At 39.9% G+C, this 12,500-nt stretch overlaps 17 non-coding genes across 17 annotated transcripts; all 17 read right to left on the bottom strand.

The window, feature by feature from the left end:
- Window positions 1–244: 244 nt before the first annotated feature.
- LOC128001089 (5S ribosomal RNA) lies at window positions 245–364 on the bottom strand. The gene has a single exon (XR_008173860.1). It is a non-coding gene; the product is annotated as a 5S ribosomal RNA (ribosomal RNA).
- A 4,464-nt stretch (window positions 365–4,828) lies between these two features.
- LOC127996223 (5S ribosomal RNA) lies at window positions 4,829–4,947 on the bottom strand. Its single transcript, XR_008169136.1, has one exon. It is a non-coding gene; the product is annotated as a 5S ribosomal RNA (ribosomal RNA).
- Window positions 4,948–5,320: 373 nt separating this feature from the next.
- On the bottom strand, window positions 5,321–5,439 carry LOC127997172 (5S ribosomal RNA). The gene has a single exon (XR_008170046.1). It is a non-coding gene; the product is annotated as a 5S ribosomal RNA (ribosomal RNA).
- Window positions 5,440–5,942: 503 nt separating this feature from the next.
- On the bottom strand, window positions 5,943–6,061 carry LOC127997284 (5S ribosomal RNA). The gene has a single exon (XR_008170152.1). It is a non-coding gene; the product is annotated as a 5S ribosomal RNA (ribosomal RNA).
- Window positions 6,062–6,282: 221 nt separating this feature from the next.
- On the bottom strand, window positions 6,283–6,401 carry LOC127995063 (5S ribosomal RNA). The gene has a single exon (XR_008168027.1). It is a non-coding gene; the product is annotated as a 5S ribosomal RNA (ribosomal RNA).
- A 367-nt stretch (window positions 6,402–6,768) lies between these two features.
- On the bottom strand, window positions 6,769–6,887 carry LOC127996129 (5S ribosomal RNA). The gene has a single exon (XR_008169046.1). It is a non-coding gene; the product is annotated as a 5S ribosomal RNA (ribosomal RNA).
- Window positions 6,888–7,518: 631 nt separating this feature from the next.
- Window positions 7,519–7,637, bottom strand: LOC128003870 (5S ribosomal RNA). Its single transcript, XR_008176582.1, has one exon. It is a non-coding gene; the product is annotated as a 5S ribosomal RNA (ribosomal RNA).
- Window positions 7,638–7,858: 221 nt separating this feature from the next.
- On the bottom strand, window positions 7,859–7,977 carry LOC128004404 (5S ribosomal RNA). The gene has a single exon (XR_008177095.1). It is a non-coding gene; the product is annotated as a 5S ribosomal RNA (ribosomal RNA).
- Window positions 7,978–8,346: 369 nt separating this feature from the next.
- On the bottom strand, window positions 8,347–8,465 carry LOC128004449 (5S ribosomal RNA). Its single transcript, XR_008177138.1, has one exon. It is a non-coding gene; the product is annotated as a 5S ribosomal RNA (ribosomal RNA).
- Window positions 8,466–8,831: 366 nt separating this feature from the next.
- Window positions 8,832–8,950, bottom strand: LOC127996118 (5S ribosomal RNA). The gene has a single exon (XR_008169035.1). It is a non-coding gene; the product is annotated as a 5S ribosomal RNA (ribosomal RNA).
- A 631-nt stretch (window positions 8,951–9,581) lies between these two features.
- On the bottom strand, window positions 9,582–9,700 carry LOC128003153 (5S ribosomal RNA). Its single transcript, XR_008175882.1, has one exon. It is a non-coding gene; the product is annotated as a 5S ribosomal RNA (ribosomal RNA).
- Window positions 9,701–9,921: 221 nt separating this feature from the next.
- On the bottom strand, window positions 9,922–10,040 carry LOC127997967 (5S ribosomal RNA). The gene has a single exon (XR_008170822.1). It is a non-coding gene; the product is annotated as a 5S ribosomal RNA (ribosomal RNA).
- Window positions 10,041–10,409: 369 nt separating this feature from the next.
- On the bottom strand, window positions 10,410–10,528 carry LOC128002797 (5S ribosomal RNA). Its single transcript, XR_008175535.1, has one exon. It is a non-coding gene; the product is annotated as a 5S ribosomal RNA (ribosomal RNA).
- Window positions 10,529–10,749: 221 nt separating this feature from the next.
- Window positions 10,750–10,868, bottom strand: LOC127988807 (5S ribosomal RNA). Its single transcript, XR_008161962.1, has one exon. It is a non-coding gene; the product is annotated as a 5S ribosomal RNA (ribosomal RNA).
- A 221-nt stretch (window positions 10,869–11,089) lies between these two features.
- LOC127997966 (5S ribosomal RNA) lies at window positions 11,090–11,208 on the bottom strand. Its single transcript, XR_008170821.1, has one exon. It is a non-coding gene; the product is annotated as a 5S ribosomal RNA (ribosomal RNA).
- A 633-nt stretch (window positions 11,209–11,841) lies between these two features.
- LOC127997669 (5S ribosomal RNA) lies at window positions 11,842–11,960 on the bottom strand. The gene has a single exon (XR_008170531.1). It is a non-coding gene; the product is annotated as a 5S ribosomal RNA (ribosomal RNA).
- Window positions 11,961–12,181: 221 nt separating this feature from the next.
- Window positions 12,182–12,300, bottom strand: LOC127997965 (5S ribosomal RNA). The gene has a single exon (XR_008170820.1). It is a non-coding gene; the product is annotated as a 5S ribosomal RNA (ribosomal RNA).
- Window positions 12,301–12,500: the final 200 nt, after the last annotated feature.

The following is a 12,500-nucleotide window of genomic DNA, read 5'->3' as shown; positions in this document are numbered from 1 at the left end:
GCTTAAAGCACCTGGTATTCCTAGGCAGTCTCTCATCAAAGTACTAACCAGACCTAAACCTGCTAAGATTCAGAGATCGGGCATTGACTCTATTTTTTGGCAAAATTATTATATACTAAGTGAAAAATGTCCAAAAGCTCCCATCCATGTACTAACCAGGCCCAAACCTGCTAATATTCAGAGATCGGGCATTGACTCTATTTTTTGGCAAAATTATTATATACTAAGTGAAAAATGTCCAAAAAGCTTACAGCACCTGGTATTCCCCAGGCGGTCTCCCATCCAAGTACTAACCAGGCCCAAACCTGCTTAGCTTCCGAGATCAGACGAGATCGGGCATAGCCAGGTTGGTATGGCCGTAAGCGAAGTCTGCTGCAAAGAGTGCTGCTGAAGAAGTGGTGCTGCTCTTCTGTCTAGAAATATGGCAAATAGTCTTAGTGTTTATACTTGACTAACTTGGGCCCAGGTCAGGAAGCAGACAGACTGGCTAAACCGACCGTCTGCTAGCTGCCTCCCGTCACAGAGGTCTATTAATTCTCAGCACACAGAGACTCTTTCACCTAGATATCACACTATAGAGACTGTGTCTGTTCCCCGAACTAGAAAATACAAAAAAATGTCCAAACCAAGTTAAGGTTAACAATTTAATTGAGGTTCAACAAATAAAAAACAAATGCAATATGGATAAACAAATGATAAAGATTGGCTTATTGATTATCAGATCCATTTCTACGAAAACACTTTTTGTAAATAATATGATAACTGATCATAATATAGATGTGCTCTGTTTGACAGAAACTTGGCTAAAACCTGATGATTACATTATTTTAAATGAGTCCACCCCCCAAGATTACTGTTATAAACATGAGCCGCGTTTAAAAGGCAAAGGGGGAGGAGTTGCTTCAATTTATAACAACGTTTTTAGGATTTCTCAGAGGGCAGGCTTCAAGTATAACTCGTTTGAAGTAATGGTGCTTCATATAACATTATCCAGAGAAACCAATGTTAATGATAAATCCCCTGTTATGTTTGTACTGGCTACTGTATACAGGCCACCAGGGCACCATACAGACTTTATTAAAGAGTTTGGTGATTTTACATCCGAGTTAGTTCTGGCTGCAGATAAAGTCTTAATAGTTGGTGATTTTAATATCCATGTCGATAATGAAAAAGACGCATTGGGATCAGCATTTATAGACATTCTGAACTCTATTGGTGTTAGACAACATGTTTCAGGACCTACTCATTGTCGAAATCATACTCTAGATTTAATACTGTCACATGGAATTGATGTTGATAGTGTTGAAATTATTCAGCCAAGTGATGATATCTCAGATCATTATTTAGTTCTGTGTAAACTTCATATAGCCAAAATTGTAAATTCTACTTCTTGTTACAAGTATCGAAGAACCATCACTTCTACCACAAAAGACTGCTTTTTAAGTTATCTTCCTGATGTATCCAAATTCCTTAGCATATCCAAAACCTCAGAACAACTTGATGATGTAACAGAAACTATGGACTCTCTCTTTTCTAGCACTTTAAATACAGTTGCTCCTTTACGCTTAAGGAAGGTTAAGGAAAACAGTTTGACACCATGGTATAATGAGCATACTCGCACCCTAAAGAGAGCAGCCCGAAAAATGGAGCGCAGCTGGAGGAAAACAAAACTAGAGGTATTTCGTATTGCTTGGCGGGAAAGTAGCATATCCTATAGAAAAGCATTAAAACCTGCTAGATCTGATTACTTTTCTTCTCTTTTAGAAGAAAACAAACATAACCCCAGGTATTTATTCAATACAGTGGCTAAATTAACGAAAAATAAAGCCTCAACAAGTGTTGACATTTCCCAACACCACAACAGTAATGACTTTATGAACTACTTTACTTCTAAAATCGATACTATTAGAGATACAATTGCAACCATTCAGCCGTCAGCTACCGTATCACATCAGACAGAGCACTATAGACCCCCTGAGGAACAGTTCCACTCATTCTCTACTATAGGAGAGGAAGAATTGTATAAACTTGTTAAATCATTTAAACCAACAACATGTATGTTAGACCCTATACCATCTAAGCTCTTAAAAGAGGTGCTTCCAGAAGTCATAGGTCCTCTTCTGACTATTATTAATTCCTCATTGTCATTAGGATATGTCCCCAAAACCTTCAAACTGGCTGTTATTAAGCCTCTCATAAAAAAGCCACAACTTGACCCCAGAGAACTTGTTAGTTATAGACCAATCTCGAATCTCCCTTTTCTGTCCAAGATACTAGAAAAGGTGGTATCCTCACAATTATATTCCTTCTTAGAGAATAATGGTATATGTGAGGATTTCCAGTCAGGATTTAGACCGTATCATAGTACTGAGACTGCTCTCCTTAGAGTTACAAATGATCTGCTCTTATCATCTGATCGTGGGTGTATCTCTCTATTAGTTTTATTGGATCTTAGTGCTGCGTTTGACACAATTGACCACAACATTCTTTTGCATAGACTTGAACACTTTGTTGGCATCAGTGGAAGTGCATTAGCATGGTTTAAATTGTACTTATATGACCGCCATCAGTTCGTAGCAGTGAATGAAGATGTATCATATCGATCACAAGTGCAGTATGGAGTACCTCAAGGCTCAGTACTAGGGCCGCTACTCTTCACGCTTTATATGCTACCCTTGGGAGATATCATCAGGAAACATGGTGTTAGCTTTCACTGTTATGCTGATGATACGCAGCTCTATATTTCCTCGCAGCCTGGTGAAACACACCAATTTGAAAAACTAATGGAATGCATAGTCGATATAAAAAATTGGATGACGAGTAATTTCTTACTGCTAAATTCAGAAAAAACAGAGGTGTTAATCATAGGGCCTAAAAACTCTGCTTGTAATAACCTAGAACACTGTCTAAGACTTGATGGTTGCTCTGTCAATTCTTCGTCATCAGTTAGGAACCTAGGTGTGCTACTTGATCGCAATCTTTCCTTAGAAAGACACGTTTCTAGCATTTGTAAAACTGCATTTTTCCATCTCAAAAATATATCTAAATTACGGCCTATGCTCTCAATGTCAAATGCAGAAATGTTAATCCATGCATTTATGACTTCAAGGTTAGACTATTGTAATGCTTTATTGGGTGGTTGTTCTGCACGCTTGGTAAACAAACTACAGCTAGTCCAAAATGCAGCAGCAAGAGTTCTTACTAGAACCAGGAAGTATGACCATATTAGCCCGGTCCTGTCCACACTGCACTGGCTCCCTATCAAACATCGTATAGATTTTAAAATATTGCTTATTACTTATAAAGCCCTGAATGGTTTAGCACCTCGGTATTTGAATGAGCTCCTTTTACATTATACTCCTCTACGTCCGCTACGTTCTCAAAACTCAGGCAATTTGATAATACCTAGAATATCAAAATCAACTGCGGGCGGCAGATCCTTTTCCTATTTGGCGCCTAAACTCTGGAATAACCCACCTAACATTGTTCGGGAGGCAGACACACTCTTGCAGTTTAAATCTAGATTAAAGACCCATCTCTTTAACCTGGCATACACATAACATACTAATATGCTTTTAATATCCAAATCCGTTAAAGGATTTTTAGGCTGCATTAATTAGGTAAACCGGAACCGGAAACACTTCACATAACACCGTACTTTCTACATCATTAGAAGAATGGCATCTACGCTAATATTTGTCTGTTTCTCTCTTGTTCCGAGGTCACCATGGCCACGATATCCAGTCTGTGTCCAGATCAGAGGGTCACTGCAGTCACCCGGATCCAGTACGTATCCAGACCAGATGGTGGATCAGCACCTAGAAAGGACCTCTACTGCCCTGAAAGACAGCGGAGACCAGGACAACTAGAGCCCCAGATACAGATCCCCTGTAAAGACCTTGTCTCAGAGGAGCACCAGGACAAGACCACAGGAAACAGATGATTCTTCTGCACAATCTGACTTTGCTGCAGCCTGGAATTGAACTACTGGTGTTCGTCTGGTCAGAGGAGAACTGACCCCCCAACTGAGCCTGGTTTCTCCCAAGGTTTTTTTCTCCATTCTGTCACCGATGGAGTTTCGGTTCCTTGCCGCTGTCGCCTCTGGCTTGCTTAGTTGGGGTCACTTCATCTACAGCGATATCATTGACTTGATTGCAAATAAAAACAGACACTATTTCAACTGAACAGAGATGACATAGCTGAATTCAATGATGAACTGCCTTTAACTATCATTTTGCATTATTGAGACACTGTTTTCCAAATGAATGTTGTTCAGTGCTTTGACGCAATGTATTTTGTTTAAAGCACTATATAAATAAAGGTGATTGATTGATTGATTGAAGAGAGGGCTATTTAAAGAACAGCCAATCTTATCGCCAGTACATTATATAAGTAGGAAAGAAAACCCAAAAGCTTAAAGCACCTGGTATTCCTAGGCAGTCTCTCATACAAGTACTAACCAGACCTAAACCTGCTAAGATTCAGAGATCGGGCATTGACTCTTTTTTTTTTTTTTTTTAATGAAAGATTATTATATAATTCGTGAAATTTTCCAAAAAGATTAAAGCACCTGGTATTTCCAGGCAGTCTCCCATCCATGTACTAACCAGGCCCAAACCTGCAAATATTCAGAGATCGAGATTGACTATTTTTTGGCAAAATTATTATATACTAAGTGAAAAATGTCCAAAAAGCTTACAGCACCTGGTATTCCCAGGCAGTCTCCCATCCATGTACTAACCAGGCCCAAACCTGCTAATATTCAGAGATTGGCATTGACTCTATTTTTTGGCAAAATTATTATATACTAAGTGAAAAATTTCCAAAAAGCTTACAGCACCTGGTATTCCCAGGCGGTCTCCCATCCAAGTACTAACCAGGCCCAAACCTGCTTAGCTTCCGAGATCAGACGAGATCGGGCATAGCCAGGATGGTATGGCCGTAAGCGAAGTCTGCTGCAAAGAGAGGGCTATTTAAAGACCAGCCAATCTTATCGCCAGTACATTATATAAGTAGGAAAGAAAGCCCAAAAGCTTAAAGCACCTGGTATTCCTAGGCAGTCTCTCATCAAAGTACTAACCAGACCTAAACCTGCTAAGATTCAGAGATCGGGCATTGACTATTTTTTTTTTTTTTTTTTTTTTAATAAAAGATTATTATATAATTCGTGAAATTTTCCAAAAAGATTAAAGCACCTGGTATTCCCAGGCAGTCTCCCATCCATGTACTAACCAGGCCCAAACCTGCAAATATTCAGAGATCGGGCATTGACTCTATTTTTTGGCAAAATTATTATATACTAAGTGAAAAATGTCCAAAAAGCTTACAGCACCTGGTATTCCCAGGCGGTCTCCCATCCAAGTACTAACCAGACCCAAACCTGCTTAGCTTCCGAGATCAGACGAGATCGGGAATAGCCAGGTTGGTATGGCCGTAAGCGAAGTCTGCTGCAAAGAGAGGGCTATTTAAAGACCAGCCAATCTTATCGCCAGTACATTATATAAGTAGGAAAGAAAGCCCAAAAGCTTAAAGCACCTGGTATTCCTAGGCAGTCTCTCATCAAAGTACTAACCAGACCTAAACCTGCTAAGATTCAGAGATCGGGCATTGACTCTTTTTTTTTTTTTTTAAATGAAAGATTATTATATAATTTGTGAAATTTTCCAAAAAGATTAAAGCACCTGGTATTCCCAGGCAGTCTCCCATCCATGTACTAAGCAGGCCCAAACCTGCTAATATTCAGAGATCAGGCATTGACTCTATTTTTGGGCAAAATTATTATATACTAAGTGAAAAATTTCCAAAAAGCTTACAGCACCTGGTATTCCCAGGCGGTCTCCCATCCAAGTACTAACCAGGCCCAGACCTGCTAATATTCAGAGATCGGCATTGACTCTATTTTTTGGCAAAATTATTATATACTAAGTGAAAAATTTCCAAAAAGCTTACAGCACCAGGTATTCCCAGGCGGTCTCCCATCCAAGTACTAACCAGGCCCAAACCTGCTTAGCTTCCAAGATCAGACGAGATCGGGCATAGCCAGGTTGGTATGGCCGTAAGCGAAGTCTGCTGCAAAGAGAGGGCTATTTAAAGACCAGCCAATCTTATCGCCAGTACATTATATAAGTAGTAAAGAAAACCCAAAAGCTTAAAGCACCTGGTATTCCTAGGCAGTCTCTAATAAAAAAACTAACCAGACCTAAACCTGCTAAGATTCAGAGATCGGGCATTGACTCTATTTTTTGGCAAAATTATTATAAACTAAGTGAAAAATGTCCAAAAAGTTTACAGCACCTGGTATTCCCAGGCGGTCTCCCATCCAAGTACTAACCAGGCCCAAACCTGCTTAGCTTCCGAGATCGGACGAGATCGGGCATAGCCAGGTTGGTATGGCCGTAAGCGAAGTCTGTTGCAAAGAGAGGGCTATTTAAAGACCAGCCAATCTTATCGCCAGTACATTATATAAGTAGGAAAGGAAGCCCAAAAGCTTAAAGCACCTGGTATTCCTAGGCAGTCTCTCATCAAAGTACTAACCAGACCTAAACCTGCTAAGATTCAGAGATCGGGCATAGAATCTTTTTTTTTTTTTTTTAATGAAAGATTATTATATAATTCGTGAAATTTTCCAAAAAGATTAAAGCACCTGGTATTCCCAGGCAGTCTCCCATCCATGTACTAACCAGGCCCAAACCTGCTAATATTCAGAGATCGGGCATTGACTCTATTTTTTGGCAAAATTATTATATACTAAGTGAAAAATGTCCAAAAAGCTTACAGCACCTGGTATTCCCAGGCGGTCTCCCATCCAAGTACTAACCAGGCCCAAACCTGCTTAGCTTCCGAGATCAGACGAGATCGGGCATAGCCAGGTTGGTATGGCCGTAAGCGAAGTCTGCTGCAAAGAGAGGGCTATTTAAAGAACAGCCAATCTTATCGCCAGTACATTATATAAGTAGGAAAGAAAACCCAAAAGCTTAAAGCACCTGGTATTCCTAGGCAGTCTCTAATAAAAAAACTAACCAGACCTAAACCTGCTAAGATTCAGAGATCGGGAATTGACTCTTTTTTTTTTTTTTAATGAAAGATTATTATATAATTCGTGAAATTTTCCAAAAAGATTAAAGCACCTGGTATTCCCAGGCTGTCTCCCATCCATGTACTAACCAGGCCCAAACCTGCAAATATTCAGAGATCGGGCATTGACTTTTTTTTTGGCAAAATTATTATATACTAAGTGAAAAATGTCCAAATAGCTTACAGCACCTGGTATTCAATCAATCAATCAATCACCTTTATTTATATAGTGCTTTAAACAAAATACATTGCGTCAAAGCACTGAACAACATTCATTAGGAAAACAGTGTCTCAATAATGCAAAATTATAATTAAAGGCAGTATATTCCCATGCAGTCTCCCATCCATGTACTAAACAGGCCCAAACCTGCTAATATTCAGAGATCAGGCACTGACTCTATTTTTTGACAAAATTATTATATACTAAGTGAAAAATGTCCAAAAAGCTTACAGCACCTGGAATTCCCAGGCGGTCTCCCATCCAAGTACTAACCAGGCCCAAACCTGCTTAGCTTCCGAGATCAGACAAGATCGGACATAGCCAGGTTGGTATGGCCATAAGCGAAGTCTGCTGCAAAGAGAGGGCTATTTAAAGACCAGCCAATCTTATCGCCAGTACATTATATAAGTAGGAAAGAAAACCCAAAAGCTTAAAGCACCTGGTATTCCTAGGCAGTCTCTCATAAAAGTACTAACCAGACCTAAACCTGCTAAGATTCAGAGATCGGGCATTGACTCTATTTTTTGGCAAAATTATTAAAAACTAAGAGAAAAATGTCCAAAAAGCTTACAGCACCTGGTATTCCCAGGCGGTCTCCCATCCAAGTACTAACCAGTCCCAAACCTGCTTAGCTTCAGAGATCAGACGAGATCAGGCATAGCCAGGTTGGTATGGCCGTAAGCGAAGACTGCTGCAAAGAGAGGGCTATTTAAAGACCAGCCAATCTAATCGCCAGTACATTATATAAGTAGGAAAGAAAACCCAAAAGCTAAAAGCACCTGGTATTCCTAGGCAGTCTCTCATCAAAGTACTAACCAGTCCTAAACCTGCTAAGATTCAGAGATCGGGCATTGAATCTTTTTTTTTTTTTTTTTTTATGAAAGATTATTATATAATTCGTGAAATTTTCCAAAAAGATTAAAGCACCTGGTATTCCCAGGCAGTCTCCCATCCATGTACTAACCAGGCCCAAACCTGCTAATATTCAGAGATCGGGCATTGACTCTATTTTTTGGCAAAATTATTATATACTAAGTGAAAAATGTCCAAAAAGCTTACAGCACCTAGTATACCCAGGCGGGCTCCCATCCAAGTACTAACCAGGCCCAAACCTGCTTAGCTTCCGAGATCAGACGAGATCGGGCATAGCCAGGTTGGTATGGCCGTAAGCGAAGACTGCTGCAAAGAGAGGGCTATTTAAAGACCAGCCAATCTTATCGCCAGTACATTATATAAGTAGGAAAGAAAACCCAAAAGCTAAAAGCACCTGGTATTCCTAGGCAGTCTCTCATCAAAGTACTAACCAGACCTAAACCTGCTAAGATTCAGAGATCGGGCATTGAATCTTTTTTTTTTTTTTAATGAAAGATTATTATATAATTCGTGAAATTTTCCAAAAAGATTAAAGCACCTGGTATTCCCAGGCAGTCTCCCATCCATGTACTAACCAGGCCCAAACCTGCAAATATTCAGAGATCGGGCATTGACTCTATTTTTTTGGCAAAATTATTATATACTAAGTGAAAAATGTCCAAAAAGCTTACAGCACCTGGTATTCCCAGGCGGTCTCCCATCCAAGTACTAACCAGGCCCAAACCTGCTTAGCTTCCGAGATCAGACGAGATCGGGCATAGCCAGGTTGGTATGGCCGTAAGCGAAGTCTGCTGCAAAGAGAGGGCTATTTAAAGAACAGCCAATCTTATCGCCAGTACATTATATAAGTAGTAAAGAAAACCCAAAAGCTTAAAGCACCTGGTATTCCTAGGCAGTCTCTAATAAAAAAACTAACCAGACCTAAACCTGCTAAGATTCAGAGATCGGGCATTGACTCTTTTTTTTTTTTTTAATGAAAGATTATTATATAATTCGTGAAATTTTCCAAAAAGATTAAAGCACCTGGTATTCCCAGGCTGTCTCCCATCCATGTACTAACCAGGCCCAAACCTGCAAATATTCAGAGATCGGGCATTGACTTTTTTTTTGGCAAAATTATTATATACTAAGTGAAAAATGTCCAAATAGCTTACAGCACCTGGTATTCAATCAATCAATCAATCACCTTTATTTATATAGTGCTTTAAACAAAATACATTGCGTCAAAGCACTGAACAACATTCATTAGGAAAACAGTGTCTCAATAATGCAAAATTATAATTAAAGGCAGTATATTCCCATGCAGTCTCCCATCCATGTACTAAACAGGCCCAAACCTGCTAATATTCAGAGATCAGGCACTGACTCTATTTTTTGACAAAATTATTATATACTAAGTGAAAAATGTCCAAAAAGCTTACAGCACCTGGAATTCCCAGGCGGTCTCCCATCCAAGTACTAACCAGGCCCAAACCTGCTTAGCTTCCGAGATCAGACAAGATCGGACATAGCCAGGTTGGTATGGCCGTAAGCGAAGTCTGCTGCAAAGAGAGGGCTATTTAAAGACCAGCCAATCTTATCGCCAGTACATTATATAAGTAGGAAAGAAAACCCAAAAGCTTAAAGCACCTGGTATTCCTAGGCAGTCTCTCATAAAAGTACTAACCAGACCTAAACCTGCTAAGATTCAGAGATCGGGCATTGACTCTATTTTTTGGCAAAATTATTAAAAACTAAGAGAAAAATGTCCAAAAAGCTTACAGCACCTGGTATTCCCAGGCGGTCTCCCATCCAAGTACTAACCAGGCCCAAACCTGCTTAGCTTCAGAGATCAGACGAGATCAGGCATAGCCAGGTTGGTATGGCCGTAAGCGAAGACTGCTGTAAAGAGAGGGCTATTTAAAGACCAGCCAATCTAATCGCCAGTACATTATATAAGTAGGAAAGAAAACCCAAAAGCTAAAAGCACCTGGTATTCCTAGGCAGTCTCTCATCAAAGTACTAACCAGACCTAAACCTGCTAAGATTCAGAGATCGGGCATTGAATCTTTTTTTTTTTTTTTTTTTATGAAAGATTATTATATAATTCGTGAAATTTTCCAAAAAGATTAAAGCACCTGGTATTCCCAGGCAGTCTCCCATCCATGTACTAACCAGGCCCAAACCTGCTAATATTCAGAGATCGGGCATTGACTCTATTTTTTGGCAAAATTATTATATACTAAGTGAAAAATGTCCAAAAAGCTTACAGCACCTGGTATACCCAGGCGGGCTCCCATCCAAGTACTAACCAGGCCCAAACCTGCTTAGCTTCCGAGATCAGACGAGATCGGGCATAGCCAGGTTGGTATGGCCGTAAGCAAAGTCTGCTGCAAAGAGAGGGCTATTTAAAGAACAGCCAATCTTATCGCCAGTACATTATATAAGTAGGAAAGAAAACCCAAAAGCTTAAAGCACCTGGTATTCCTAGGCAGTCTCTCATAAAAGTACTAACCAGACCTAAACCTGCTAAGATTCAGAGATCGGGCATTGACTCTATTTTTTGGCAAAATTATTAAAAACTAAGTGAAAAATGTCCAAAAAGCTTACAGCACCTGGTGTTCCCAGGCGGTCTCCCATCCAAGTACTAACCAGGCCCAAACCTGCTTAGCTTCCGAGATCAGACGAGATCGGGCATAGCCAGGTTGGTATGGCCGTAAGCGAAGTCTGCTGCAAAGAGAGGGCTATTTAAAGAACAGCCAATCTTATCGCCAGTACATTATATAAGTAGGAAAGAAAACCCAAAAGCTTAAAGCACCTGGTATTCCTAGGCAGTCTCTCATAAAAGTACTAACCAGACCTAAACCTGCTAAGATTCAGAGATCGGGCATTGACTCTATTTTTTGGCAAAATTATTAAAAACTAAGAGAAAAATGTCCAAAAAGCTTACAGCACCTGGTATTCCCAGGCGGTCTCCCATCCAAGTACTAACCAGGCCCAAACCTGCTTAGCTTCAGAGATCAGACGAGATCAGGCATAGCCAGGTTGGTATGGCCGTAAGCGAAGACTGCTGCAAAGAGAGGGCTATTTAAAGAGCAGCCAATCTAATCGCCAGTACATTATATAAGTAGGAAAGAAAACCCAAAAGCTAAAAGCACCTGGTATTCCTAGGCAGTCTCTCATCAAAGTACTAACCAGACCTAAACCTGCTAAGATTCAGAGATCGGGCATTGACTCTTTTTTTTTTTTTTATAATGAAAGATTATTATATAATTCGTGAAATTTTCCAAAAAGATTAAAGCACCTGGTATTCCCAGGCTGTCTCCCATCCATGTACTAACCAGGCCCAAACCTGCAAATATTCAGAGATCGGGCATTGACTTTTTTTTTGGCAAAATTATTATATACTAAGTGAAAAATGTCCAAAAAGCTTACAGCACCTGGTATTCAATCAATCAATCAATCACCTTTATTTATATAGTGCTTTAAACAAAATACATTGCGTCAAAGCACTGAACAACATTCATTAGGAAAACAGTGTCTCAATAATGCAAAATTATAATTAAAGGCAGTATATTCCCAGGCAGTCTCCCATCCATGTACTAAACAGGCCCAAACCTGCTAATATTCAGAGATCAGGCACTGACTCTATTTTTTGGCAAAATTATTATATACTAAGTGAAAAATGTCCAAAAAGCTTACAGCACCTGGAATTCCCAGGCGGTCTCCCATCCAAGTACTAACCAGGCCCAAACCTGCTTAGCTTCCGAGATCAGACGAGATCGGACATAGCCAGGTTGGTATGGCCGTAAGCGAAGTCTGCTGCAAAGAGAGGGCTATTTAAAGACCAGCCAATCTTATCGCCAGTACATTATATAAGTAGGAAAGAAAACCCAAAAGCTTAAAGCACCTGGTATTCCTAGGCAGTCTCTCATAAAAGTACTAACCAGACCTAAACCTGCTAAGATTCAGAGATCGGGCATTGACTCTATTTTTTGGCAAAATTATTAAAAACTAAGAGAAAAATGTCCAAAAAGCTTACAGCACCTGGTATTCCCAGGCGGTCTCCCATCCAAGTACTAACCAGGCCCAAACCTGCTTAGCTTCAGAGATCAGACGAGATCAGGCATAGCCAGGTTGGTATGGCCGTAAGCGAAGACTGCTGCAAAGAGAGGGCTATTTAAAGACCAGCCAATCTAATCGCCAGTACATTATATAAGTAGGAAAGAAAACCCAAAAGCTAAAAGCACCTGGTATTCCTAGGCAGTCTCTCATCAAAGTACTAACCAGACCTAAACCTGCTAAGATTCAGAGATCGGGCATTGAATCTTTTTTTTTTTTTTTTAATGAAAGA

The sequence above is a fragment of the Carassius gibelio genome, chromosome B22 (assembly GCF_023724105.1).
Source record: "Carassius gibelio isolate Cgi1373 ecotype wild population from Czech Republic chromosome B22, carGib1.2-hapl.c, whole genome shotgun sequence".
Classification (NCBI taxonomy): domain Eukaryota; kingdom Metazoa; phylum Chordata; class Actinopteri; order Cypriniformes; family Cyprinidae; genus Carassius; species Carassius gibelio.
This window is presented reverse-complemented; position numbering and strand designations above follow the sequence as displayed.